Below are 12527 nucleotides of genomic sequence, written 5' to 3' on the forward strand. Positions count from 1 at the left end.
GCAATAGAATATAAAGCAAATACTGCTCGTTCCATGGCAACAACGGCCTTTAGTACCTCACTATCTTTGAGATAACGAAGGTTTCCATACACACGCATCACATGGGATTTTTTAAATAGATATCCAAGAAGAAAATGAAAGTTTCCCAATTGGTTTTCCCCTAACTTTAAGGGCGAGTATATGAACGTGTGTTCTGTTCTCTTCTTTTTCTATTGTCTCCTAGATGTGAGTCATTCTCCCCCACTCCTTGACCCATCTGAACTGGAAACGTGGGTGCTGCAGATTTCATAGCCCTATAGAATAATGTCAGTGCTTCATCTAGTGTTTGGGGTAAAGTGCTTATCTTTGGAAAGGAGAGAAAAGAATTAAGATTGCAGTCACTCTCTTTGTGGATTGAGAAAGGGTTTCATGGGATGGTGGTCTGTGTTTTAGCAGAAAGAGTGCTGACAGGCCAGGGCTGGGACTACAGAGCAAACTTCTAGAAGGCAGGGAGTAACTTCTGTGACTCCAGCATCTAGCATTGCAGGCACACAGTAGGTACTCAATAATTAATTCCCTCCTGGTTAACTAACCATTCAGAGGGAAGACAGCAGTGTTGAATAATTACTAAGGAAAGCCCCCACAAGGTACACTTTTGCTTGTAAACTGGAGGTCAGATACCTGAGTGAGCAGGTAGGTCATATTAATATGTCAGGCGGGACAGGCTGAACATTATACAGTAGGAAGTGAAAGGCCTGGGGTGAACCAAGGTGTGCATGACTGATCTTAAAGCATTCAGATTTTTTCAAACATCAACTAAGCCAAACGAAACAGTCTAATTTGCATTTCTGCCTAGGCTTTGAGGAAAGCTAATTCTTTTAATAGCATAGGGATGTTTTCACTGATAGATAGCCAAGTCCCAAACAGGTTAAGAACAGTTTCCACCAAGTGCCAGGATTAAGCAGGTAACTATGCAAGGGTATTGCTCTTTCCTCAGTAGTAAGACTCTGTGTAAGATCTTCTCTGTGCATGGCAAGTTCTGAAAGCACCAGGCTCTCTTTTTCTTGCTTTGGAATCTGGTTGAAATCCACTTATAATGTTCACCAAGGTCAACTTAGAAAAAAAGAATACCCAGCAACATATCCTGTACCTTAAGAGGAAGGGTCTTTGGAAGGCAAGAGAAACAAGCCCATGCATGCGTGTCTGCTAGCACACGTGTGTGTGTTAGTCGTTCAGTTATGTCTGACTCTCTGTGACCCCATGGATCATAGCTTGCCAGGCTCCTCTGTCCATGGAATTCTCCAAGCAAGAGTACTGGAGTGGGTTTTCATTCCCTTCTCCAGGGGATCTTCCCAACCCAGGGATCAAACCCAGGTCTCCCTCTCTGCAGGCGGATTCTTTACCATCTGAGTCACCAGGGAAGCTAGCACATATGTGACCTTCACATCATCATTTTAAACACCAGCTGGTCAACAACTGCCTTCTGCCCAGCCTGCTGCTTCCCTGGAGTGATCTCCTAGAGTCTGATTAATCGTACCTCCCAATAAAGGCTGGTAGATTGTACATAAACATTTCTAGTACAGAGCCTCTTCGCCACAGGGTTTTCCCTTTAAGAACTACTAGCCCAAGTCCCTCCTGTTGGGACACATGACTTTAAGTATTTGTAGATGTTCTGCCCAAGATACACCTAGGCTCAATTCATTTCATTAGTTTCTTTGAATAGTGTGATTGGAATTATTAGAGTAAAGCTCTTTTCAATTTTAAAGGCATTAAGCAGTTTTATACGTGGCAGTGAGGTGTGCACCTTGAGAGTATACTGAGCACATCTCAAGAGAGATATTGCTATATAGTGAGGGGGCAGAGAAACACATGTTAATTACCCCTGTGAATTTTGTAAGTGTTTTGGAGAATCATAGAAATCAAACCATTCCTTGGATGTAGAGAGCAGTCTCTTCCCAGTGACTGAAGGGGCAGTTGGAGGTGTTCTCTTGTCTTCACATGATCCTGAGAGATAGCTAGGAACAGTTGTACAGCAAACGATTCAGACCCATTAGGCATCATGGCATAGCATTTGAAACATCATTTCAAGTTGTTCATTTCTTCTAAAATGTATGGTCTCATTAAGGCAGTTGTAGTCACTTTTGTAAATAGGATCAGCAAAAGAACTAAAATTGTCCATCTGTTCATTAAAACAAAGAACTGGATTAAGAGTCTGAGAGCCACCCCCCAAAGTGGTTTCCTAGAAACTATGCATTTTATTTTATTTTATATTTATTTATTTATTTGACTTTGTTGGGTCTCAGTTGCAGCATGTGGAATCTTTGATTTTTCACTGCAGTATGCAAACTCTTACTCGCGGCTTATGGGATCTAGTTCCCTAACCAGGGATGGAAGCCTGGACCCCTGTTTTGGGAATGCAGAGTCTTAGCCACTGAACCACCAGGGGAGTCCTGAGACTGTGTATTTTAGAATGATGCAAAAAGCAAAGCCACGGAACGGACAAATGTAATACCATGTACCTGCAAAGGTAGGGAGTTGATCTCTACCCTCATTGGTTAGACAGTCACTGAGGTATTTCAGTATTTGTAGGTGGCAGCTCGTGTTTCCTTTGCTCAGTGATTTTTCATAACAGTAGAGTAGGCAGAGGTCAGACTGCACTCTCTAATGGCTACCATATGCCTGGTCTTATCCTATCAGGTGCCAGGTACTCTCCTTAACTACAACTAAAGAACTCCTTTAACTCAGAATTCAGAGAAAAGGCAGGTCTCTTTTCAGTAGCAAAGAACCAAAGTTATAGTGTAGGAATGACTATGCATAGGTCACATAAAGAACTGGAAACAGGTATAGAGAAACCATAATATACAGTGATGAGGAGCTTGCAGGTGTTCCCAATTCCTCCTCTCACTGAGCTGTGGCGAAACCCATGTTCAGAAGCTCCCAGGGCTGAGCCCAGTCTGGCTCCAACCAGAGCCTCCTCTTTCATTGTCACACTGATTCCCTTTTGTCCTCTGATCCCTGCATCCCTTCCTGGTTTGTGCTATTTGAATTGCACTGTCAATTACTCTAAGACAGAGTTAATGTCCTAATTACAAAAGAGTCTCCACTTCTCCAGCCTCAGTTCCCGAAAGAATCACACCCAGATGTCACCCACTGCATTTCTGTTGCTCTAGCACTTTCTGACCTTTGTGCTCGTTTGAGAAAGCTCTGAAAATACTGAAAGTATCACTCTCCCTCAGTGGAAATATTCTTTGGGAAAATTCCCAGTAACACTGTATTTCTTTCCCTGCTATGGCAACCAGGGTTTATAAGGCCTGCTTGCTTTAGGTGAAGAACAGCTTTCAGACTAAATGTTTCCTTCACATAGTAAATCATGGATGGTTTTCTGCATCAAACTATCCAACTCCAGGTATCAGTCTGTTGGAGAGAAAGAACTGTGGTGCGGGTTGATGTCTGCTATTTACCTCCTTAAATTTCATGTCATGGGGGGTCTGGTGGTTTGGCAGTCTCTCCTTCAGGTCCAGGACAGGCTTAGTTTGGCCTTCATTTCACTTATGTGGACTTTCCTCTCCTACCGCCCCCCAACTCTTTTGTTTTGTTTTTTTGGTATGATACGGATTTCAGGTTTGTGAACTCTGAAACCATATTTTACAAATTGGTGAGACATGTGACATGAAAAAAAGATTTTTTTTTCTGATTTGTTTACATGTACTTTACAGAAAGTTTCTTAAAATGAAATCAGATTAGCTATATATTGGGGGGGGAATCAACTTTTAAAAACATAAGATTATATAATATAGACACTGCCTGAAGAAGATGCAGATATGAAGAGTTTCCCTCTAGCATACCCAGAGTGAAATGTATTATCAGCTTTTAGACTTACAACTTATTTTTGCAATAATAATAATAATAATTCCTTCCCTGAGCTTATGTATATGAAAGAAATAACCAAGAAGCTTCACTTTTCAAAATATATTGATAGGGCTTCCCTGGTGACCCAGTGGTTAAGAATCTTCCTTCCAATGCAGGGGACACAGGTTTGATCCTTGGTGAAGGATTTGATTCTTAGCAAATTACGACCCCACATGCCATGGGGCAACTAAGCCCGTGCACCACAACTTAGAAAAGCCCACGCACTGCAGGGAAGACCCCGGGCGGTATCCTATATAAAATATAATGATAATACAACCCTCAGTCCTATAACCAGAAAGAACCAGCATCTTCAAGCCACTTTTTTCCACTGTGGAAGGAGAATGGCTTAGATTTTTTTTTTTTTCCAGAGTTACTATTCCCAGGATGGTAGACAGTGTGCAAATCCTAGAAAGAGTTTATTTTGCTTAAAATGTGAGCATTTTCCCTCCAGATTAACTGTGCTGTTGAAGCCAAACCTGTAATTACTGTTATCTAATAGTTTTATAGTGTGCCATCCCCTATTTGCAAGGAATTTTTTCATTGCTTATTCAGAAATACAATTCAATGTTGAAAAGGAGCTCTTTTCCCTTGATATGGGAAAAGAGGCTATGCAAGGGCAAAAGCAGTCTTTTTGCTCCAGATCTGTGTTCTGTCTACCCAGAGTTGAAGTATGTTCCTACCCAGGAACAGAGTATGATCATTCTCTGTGAATTTATTACATGAAAAGAATTTGATTTTTTTTTAATGGGTGGGAACGCCCTATTTTCAGCTTATGTCCATGACCTCATGGGAATTGTAAAAGAGGGAGAAAACCCCCCCAGGAAAAAGCCCTGTAGGGGCTTTAAATTAAATCATCAGAGAATTAAATCATCAGAGAATTTTCATCCATCCTTTCCAGAGTCAAGTCTAAATCTGTAACAAGAAGTCTACACACAGCACAGGTGGGAATCTAGGAGCCAGGGAGAGGGGGGTACGTCTTCCTGGGACTTGATGTAGCCCCTGTTGTTATGTGGGGGCTTCCCAGGTGGCTCAGCAGTAAAGAATCTGCCTGCCAAGCAGGAGATTCAGGTTCAATCCCTGGGTCGGGAAGATCCCCTGGAGAAAGAAATGGCAACCCACTCCAGTATTCTTCCCTGGGAAATCTCTTGGACAGAGGAGCCTGGTGGGCTACAGTCCATGGGGGTCACAAAGAGTGGGACCCCACTTAACAACTAAACCATCACCACCACCTGTTGCTGTCTAAATGTGTAAGCTGGACCACCGGAGCAAATACGGTTGGCATTCTGTTTGGGCCACTGTGCTTCTGTGTAGATAAAGAAAACAGGGGGAAAGCTGAGCCAAAAGCAAGAAGGTAGACATTCCTTAGGAGGAGGCAACCAATGGGGGAAGGACTGTTTATTTCTCAGGAAGTTATGAAATCTCATCTGTAAAACACAGTCATATTTTTCTTATTACTTGATTTAACACTTGAGGAAGTTAGCCCAAGCCAGCTGTGACTCTCAGGCTGCCCTGCTCATTAAAATCCCCCTCCACCCCCTTGAATTCAGACCCCCTTTCACCATTACTGGGTGTCCCCTGGCCTGTTGTCCCTATGTTGACTCCATGTAATTCAAGAATGTGCCTGTGCAGTGCGCCCAAAAAGTTTCTTCTTAATGGTGTATTTTATACCTACAAAGTAAAAAATTCACTATAGAAATTTTGGGAAATTCTGAGAAGTATAAAATAAAAATACAAGGCACAGTAATTCTATTATCTGTACACTGTGCCATTGTTAACACATTAGCACTAAAAAACAAAAAAAAGAAATGTTTTTTTTAAGCATTCAAAGTGATCCTGAAGATAGCAGGTGTGGAGGTGTCCAGAACCTTCCCTTGAGGGCAAAGGTCGTATCTTCTCTGTCTCAGGACCCTGCTAGCTGGCCCAGCACCCAGCTTGCAGCTGTTTTTTCATAAGAAGACTCTAGCATGAGTCCAGGAAAGAAGTATGTCAGTGCTTTCTCTTAAGTAGCAACTATAAAATATATTTCTCAATTATGACCTTTTTCTGGAATTGTTTAGAAATGCCAAACACGTGTTCATAAATGATTTGGGGTGTAAGGGTTGATGAGAATGTGAGACATTTCTAGGGCTCTGCTCGGAAGATAAGTTTACTTAAATTTTTGTAACATTTCTTTGGCATGCAGGGCAGGAAGATACCTACTTGGGGCAGTGGACTCTCAATGGGTGAGCTGAGCCCAGGGCTGCTTGAGAAGGGACGGGCGGTGGTCTCCCCAGTCTGGGGCCTCTCCACCCACCTGCAGTATTTGATTCGAAGGAGGTGCAGTTTGAAGGGGGGTAGGGGAGGGGCCAGAATGGTTGGTATCCAGGTCTCATAACCCATCAGGGCCTGTACATGGACCATGTGTCCCTGCATGGAGCAGCGCCCATAAACAGATTACAGAACTGCCATTTGTTAATCCCAAAACAGTTTTCTGTCATTTAATTAGAAAATTCATCTTATTTTGCCTCCAGGCCTTGTAGCCTTATTGCATTTGCACATATTTCAAAATGTTTCAAGTACTGACCAGATAACATTAATGAATATATTAGATAGGCAAACGCTTTTAAGCAAAAAGTAATAAACATGCTTGTGTGTGTGTGTGTGTGTATATATGTATATATATATAAAATTGTTAATTCTGTCTGGAGCCAAACAGGTAATTTTCCCTTCAGCATTTTTTTTCAGTCAGCTAAGACAGGTTGGCCTAAGAGTGCAGTCAGCCTGTCTGCAGACTCGGGCTCGACTTGCATACCAGGGTCAGAGTTTTTTCAGAAACAGACAGCGAGATGATCTGATTGGCTCTGGTCCAAAACATGGTCACAAGGGCTTCTTTGATGAAAGGGTCCTTGGTAAGTCCTGTACCAAAAGCAGCCTGCCACCCTCCTTTCAAAGATATCTATTTAAAGTAATTCCAAGAAAAGGGGAAAAAAAAAAAAAACAGTGAGAAAAAGAAAGAGGGAAGGGGGAGAGAGAGAGCGAGGAGTTACCACAAGAATAATTATGCTCCCTGGCATAGAGAAAGGGGAAAAGTTATTACAAGTGAACTGCTGGATGTTGAAGTAGCTGGTTGGCAACTCTGCAAAAACATAAGGAATGTGCAATTAAACTCATTAAAACATCATCATTATGCTTATCAATCTTTTTCCAAAAGGGGTGGGGTGGAGCCATGTGTTAAGGCATGACTGCTTTTGCAGATAAAGATCCAAGACTACCTCGCTGCTTCTCTCAGCAAACAGAATCAGCTCTTCTGTTTCCCGAGGCACCTCCAGGTACATGCACGTGGCCGTGGTGGGTGCCCTCCAGGACAAGTATCTGGGAGACTGGCTCCTCTCGGCCAGCAGGCTTCCTTGTGATAGGATCCCCATCAGACAGGCAAGTCTTGATGAGCACCTGCTGTATGCCCAACACTGGTGGTCAGGGAAATTCAGAAATACTATACAGCATGTGAGCCCAGCCCTCCAGGCCCCACTAGCTTAGCTGGGGAGGTGAGACCGAAGTCATTCATTCATTAAGTAGAGAAGATATATTGAGAGGCAGCCCTGGGTGGGCACTCCACTGGGTACTGTGGGTGCCAGGATGACCAAGGTGGACACAGCCCCCATCCTCACCATCCAGCAGAGAGTCAGTCCGTCAGGCCCAAGTTCAGTGATGTAGAATTGCTACATGACCAGTGCTGGGAGGGGAAGGTCAAGGTTCAGTGGGAGGACAGGTGGGAGCAAATACTCTACACACAGCTTCCTCATTTTCCACGTTTAATGTTAAGCTCCTTGAGGAGCTCTTTTGTCTCTCTTTTGCAGTCACTTTTTCTCTTTCTTTGCTGCTATCATTTTGTAATGGCATTTTTAATATGAAAATAGTTTATAATGAAGATCACATACAGTGAAGTATAAAAAGAAAATTTTAAATTATCCATAATCTGAATACCCAGAGAGACCCTTCTGACCTTTAGATATATCCTCTTCCAATCTTTTGTTTCTATTTTTGCTTTTTTACAAAACCATAGAAATAGAATTATTTTTCCACTTGACATAATGTGAGCATTTTCCATATCATTGACCATGCTTCAAATCGCTGTTTTAGAATATCTGCACAATTTAACTGATATTATACTACTGGATGTTTTATTTGACTATGGTTCTTCACTGTTATACATAATACTGCCTTGAGCATCTTTGTATATAACAATTGTCATTTATTTCATATCCAAACAGTTATTTTCAAATAGTGTTTATACAGTAACCACCTGTAAAATCAAGGAAAGTTGTATAAAACAAAACAGAGTGTGTGGACCCCACACTGGAGCTGAGTAAATCTGGAAAACAGGTTATTCGCTGGGGATTAGCACAAGCAGGAAGGCTCATAGGGAAGGTGTGACTTGAACTAGGATGGTCTCTCTCTTTTTTTTTTAACAATTTTATTAATTTATTTATTTTTGGCTGTGTGCGTCTCTGTTGCTGCAGGGGTTTTTTCCTAGTTGTGATGAGTGGGAACTACACTCCAGTTATACTGTACATGGGCTTCTCATTCCAGTGGCTTCTCTTGTGACAGAGCACAGGCTCTAGATCACGTGGGCTTCAGTAGTTGTGTCTCCAGGACTCGAGAGCACTAGCCGTATAGTTGTGGCGCATGCGCTTAGTTGCCCCGCAGCATGTGGTATCCTCCCAGACCAGGAATCAAGCCTGTGTCCCTTGCCTTGGCAGGCGGATTCTTTACCACTGAGCCGCCGAAGTCGGATGGTCTCATTTTGAAAGCTTTATAATACTGTGGATTGTCTCAAAACCTTCATGTTGTACTTTCTTCTGAGCAACTGGAAGGAGCACCCCTTTTTCCCTTCCAGCTCAGTCCTGGAAGACTGGTCACCCATGTCTCCACTATATCTCTAGTTCCGGAGTCCACAAACATTTCTCTGCTTCAGAATCACCCCAGGGTGTGGGTTGGAAAGACCGATTCCTGGACCCCATCCCACACCTGCCAAATCAGAAGCTGTGAAGTGGGGTCCGGGAATCTGCATTTTTTAAATGCATACCAAGGAAATTCCAGTGCAAGGTGGTCAGTGACCCAGTGAGGCAGGAGGAAGTGCTGGCTGCGGCCGTGATGCTGGACGCAGTGGTCAAGGGGAGGGCTCCTGGCAGAAATGCATGGACTCAGCCCCTGGGCTTGCCTTCCCCACTTTGTGTCCTATGCCAATCTCCCCCTCTTCTGTAAAAGGAAGATAATGATAGGAGAGCCCTCCAAGAGTAGTTGTGGGGATGAAATGAAGTGCTTAAGACCCCAACTCAGAGCCAATATCCCAGGAACATTTTTGCTAGCTGTTATTTTTCATACGTGGGCTTTCCAGGTGACGCTAGTGGTGTAGAACCCGCCTCCCAATGCAGGAGACATAAGAGACATGGGTTCAATCCCTGAGTCAGGAAGATCCCCTGGAGGAGGGCATGGCAACCCACTCCAGTATTCTTGCCTGGAGAATCCCATGGACAGAGGATTCTGGCAGGCTCTGGGGTCCATGGGGTCACAAAGAATCGGATACAACTGAAACGACTTAGCACGCACACAAGCACATTTTTCATATATATCCTTTCCCTTTAAAACCTGAGCAGTCCATAGGCCTCCTGGCTTAGCCTTTAGTCTTTCTTGGCTGGAGCTGAGCTCACCAGTGAGACCTTGTTTCTAAGAGTGACCTCAGAGATCAGTGACCCTCCCGCAAGAGGCTCCTGCGGAAGCACTGTTGCCCACTCCACTTCCCTGGGCCTCCTGGCTATGGCAGGGGAACTGGGGCATCCGATTGGTAGAAATGCATCCTTGGTTGGAAGCCAAGTTAAGCTAAGGTGGGAGGGAAAGATAAGCCTAAGGAAATGCTGATGCAGAGAGGTGTGACTGGAGAAACACCAGCCCCCTTCAGGACTGGAGAGCCAGCTTGAACTTTAATTCCTGGTTTGATCAAGGTAGTGTAAAATGGACCCCAAAGGTCTTTAGATGGAAAACTAGGTTTTAGGTTTCACATATTAGCTGTAGTTAAAGCCAAATGTTCATTCCACTCAAATTGTGTGGGTGGATCACTTTCCTCCCACTGTTGAAGTATCGTGTTTTTAGCTGCTAATAAACTTAATAGAATCCATTTCTTATTTCCCCTAGTGTATTAAGTCCATTCACATGCACTGCTGAACCAACGCTTAGTGACACTGTGTTAGAAAGTATTTTTGTTGGAAACAGACAACGGACACAGTTCAGCTGCAAAACACGTCTCAAAAAGGCTTCTTTTCTCCAGTCTCAAGCTTGCAAAAAGTCATTTGAATTCAGGGATTCCTCCCAGTCAACCAGAACACCTACACAAAGTAGGAAAGAATTTTGTTTTATTGATTCAAGAAGCAGATTCAAAGAAACTGCCTGCTTCTCTACACCCACAGAAGCTCCCACCTGTCAATTTCCCACCCCTACCCCCAAATTCTCATTGCCACAAATAGCCCCAGGTTTTCTCACTGTCCCAACACTCCAAGGCCACCCAGAGCAGAAGAGTCAGGGCGCATTTCCAGGTCCAGGCAACCCCATCTCTTCTCAGTGAAAGATGCTCAGTCGTGTCCGACTCTCTGTAACCCCATGGACTTAGACAGTCCATGGAATTCTCCAGGCCAGAATTCTGAAGTGGGTAGCCTTTCCCTTCTCCAGGGGATCTTCCCAACTCAGGGATCGAACCCAGGTCTCCCGCATTGCAGGCAGATTCTTTACCAGCTGAATCACAAGGGAAGCCCAAGAGTGAGTAGCGTATCCCTCTTCCAGAGGATCTTCCCAACCCAGGAATCAAACCGGGGTCTCATGCACTGCAGGCGTATTTTTTGCCAGCTGAGTTATGAGGGAAGCACTCTCTTCTCAGAGTGCTTGGTGATTGAAGGTGAGTTCTGTAACCTAACAAAACAGAGAAATGGACGTGGAGAGCAGTGTAGGGAATACTAGAGTCTTCTAAGCCTGGATTGAAAAGAAACAAATAAAAAAGGGAGATCATGAAGCTATAGATATAGACAAGGAAAATACGCAGAAGTTCTCAGGGAGACATGGAATTCAAGGAGGTAGACATAGACATTTGATAATTTCAATCATTCTATCCTAAAATTTCAAAACGTGATATCTAGATGACCAGGATGCTTTATGTTTGTGGCATGTTGGTTATCAGTAAGTGTGTGCTGGGACACGGATCGAGATGAGATTTTAAGAAAATACATAAAGTTGGGAACAATCCAGATGTTTGTCAGTCCATGATATTGATTAAGTTCCCATTTGATTTAAGAATGCAAATGTAGGACACAACACCGTCCCTTGTCAGGCCTGCTCTGTTTTGGTAACTGGTAAACCCACATCCTGAATCGGGCTTTCCTGGTGGCTCAGGCGGTAAAGAGTCCACCTGCAGTGAAGGAGACCCAGGTTCAATCCCTGGGTCAGGAAGATCCCCTGGAGAAGGAAAGAGCAACCCACTGCAGTGCTCTTGCCTGGAGAGTAACGTGAACAGAGGAGCCAGGTGGGCTACAGTTAACGGGGTCACAAAGAGTCACTTGACTTAGTGACTAAACAACAACAAAAACCCATTTCACTTGTGAGCATAAATTTTCCTCGTACCCAGGTTTATGTATACCAGGACTGTAAGTCTTGAGGGATCTGCTGCTTTTTTTACTAAGTGACTGTGAGATCTTTGCTCTGCTAGAAAATTATAATGCCACACCCATGTTTGCTGAAGTGATCACCCTTGATTGTGTGGGGCTTCTCTCCTGGTATAATCAGCATGGCCCTCTTAAACAGAGCTGTCTTAAAAACCCAGATCTACCAATAAGATCTGTTTTAATTTTGGTCTAACAGCTTTCGGATTACTCCTCAAGACTATATTGTCAGGCTTTTGTACAAACAAGGAGCTTACACAAAACTTCCATTATAGTGGTGGCTTGAGGGTGAAGGGGGGCAGCCTTGTTTGGTTGATTGAGTTATGATTGTGTAGGGAACAAATAAAGGCTTTCTTTCCTTAAACATAACGGTTATGTCTTACTCTCCCTAATAATGCCACATATTCTTTGGAAAAATATTTACACAGCCTGACATTATTCTTAATGTCAGTGCAATGTGTTAACCTCTAAGTTGAAATCCAGTTTTAATCCTATAAGCTAGAAAAATAAGTTCGATTCTGCACAATTGAGTTTTGAAACTGTTGATTCTGTTGCTGTATTTATTACCATTGATGGTTGGTTGGTCTCTCCCTTCTCCCTCCCCCTTTTTCTCTCCTCCTCCCCCGCCTCATCCCTTCTCCCTCCTTCCTCTTCATCCTTCATCTTTCCTCTCTTTCTCTGCATATGTATATATGAATTAAATTGATTACATATATTCATGTATATAGTTCTCTACAAGTGTGTATCTACACATGTAACGATTTCATTCATGCTACAAGGAACTATCTTACTTCCTTCTCTGGGAATCTACTCTCTGTGATCTCAATAAACCCTTTTACAAAGAACTGATTTACTGTAGGCCTGGACGGTATTTATACTTTTTCCTGCCTTCCTCCCCAAAGAAGTTAAATGGCTTTTCTTTGACAGTTGTTACCCTAGGTGCATCACAGTTTTACT

General features: G+C 43.3%; 1 protein-coding gene across 5 annotated transcripts in view; it reads left to right on the plus strand.

Moving 5' to 3' along the window:
• VTI1A (vesicle transport through interaction with t-SNAREs 1A) overlaps positions 1-12527 on the plus strand; it is a 365873-nt gene that overhangs the window by 297411 nt on the left and 55935 nt on the right. The gene's annotated exons all lie outside the window — the stretch shown is intronic.

The sequence above is a fragment of the Muntiacus reevesi genome, chromosome 2 (genome assembly GCF_963930625.1).
Source record: "Muntiacus reevesi chromosome 2, mMunRee1.1, whole genome shotgun sequence".
Lineage (NCBI taxonomy): Eukaryota > Metazoa > Chordata > Mammalia > Artiodactyla > Cervidae > Muntiacus > Muntiacus reevesi.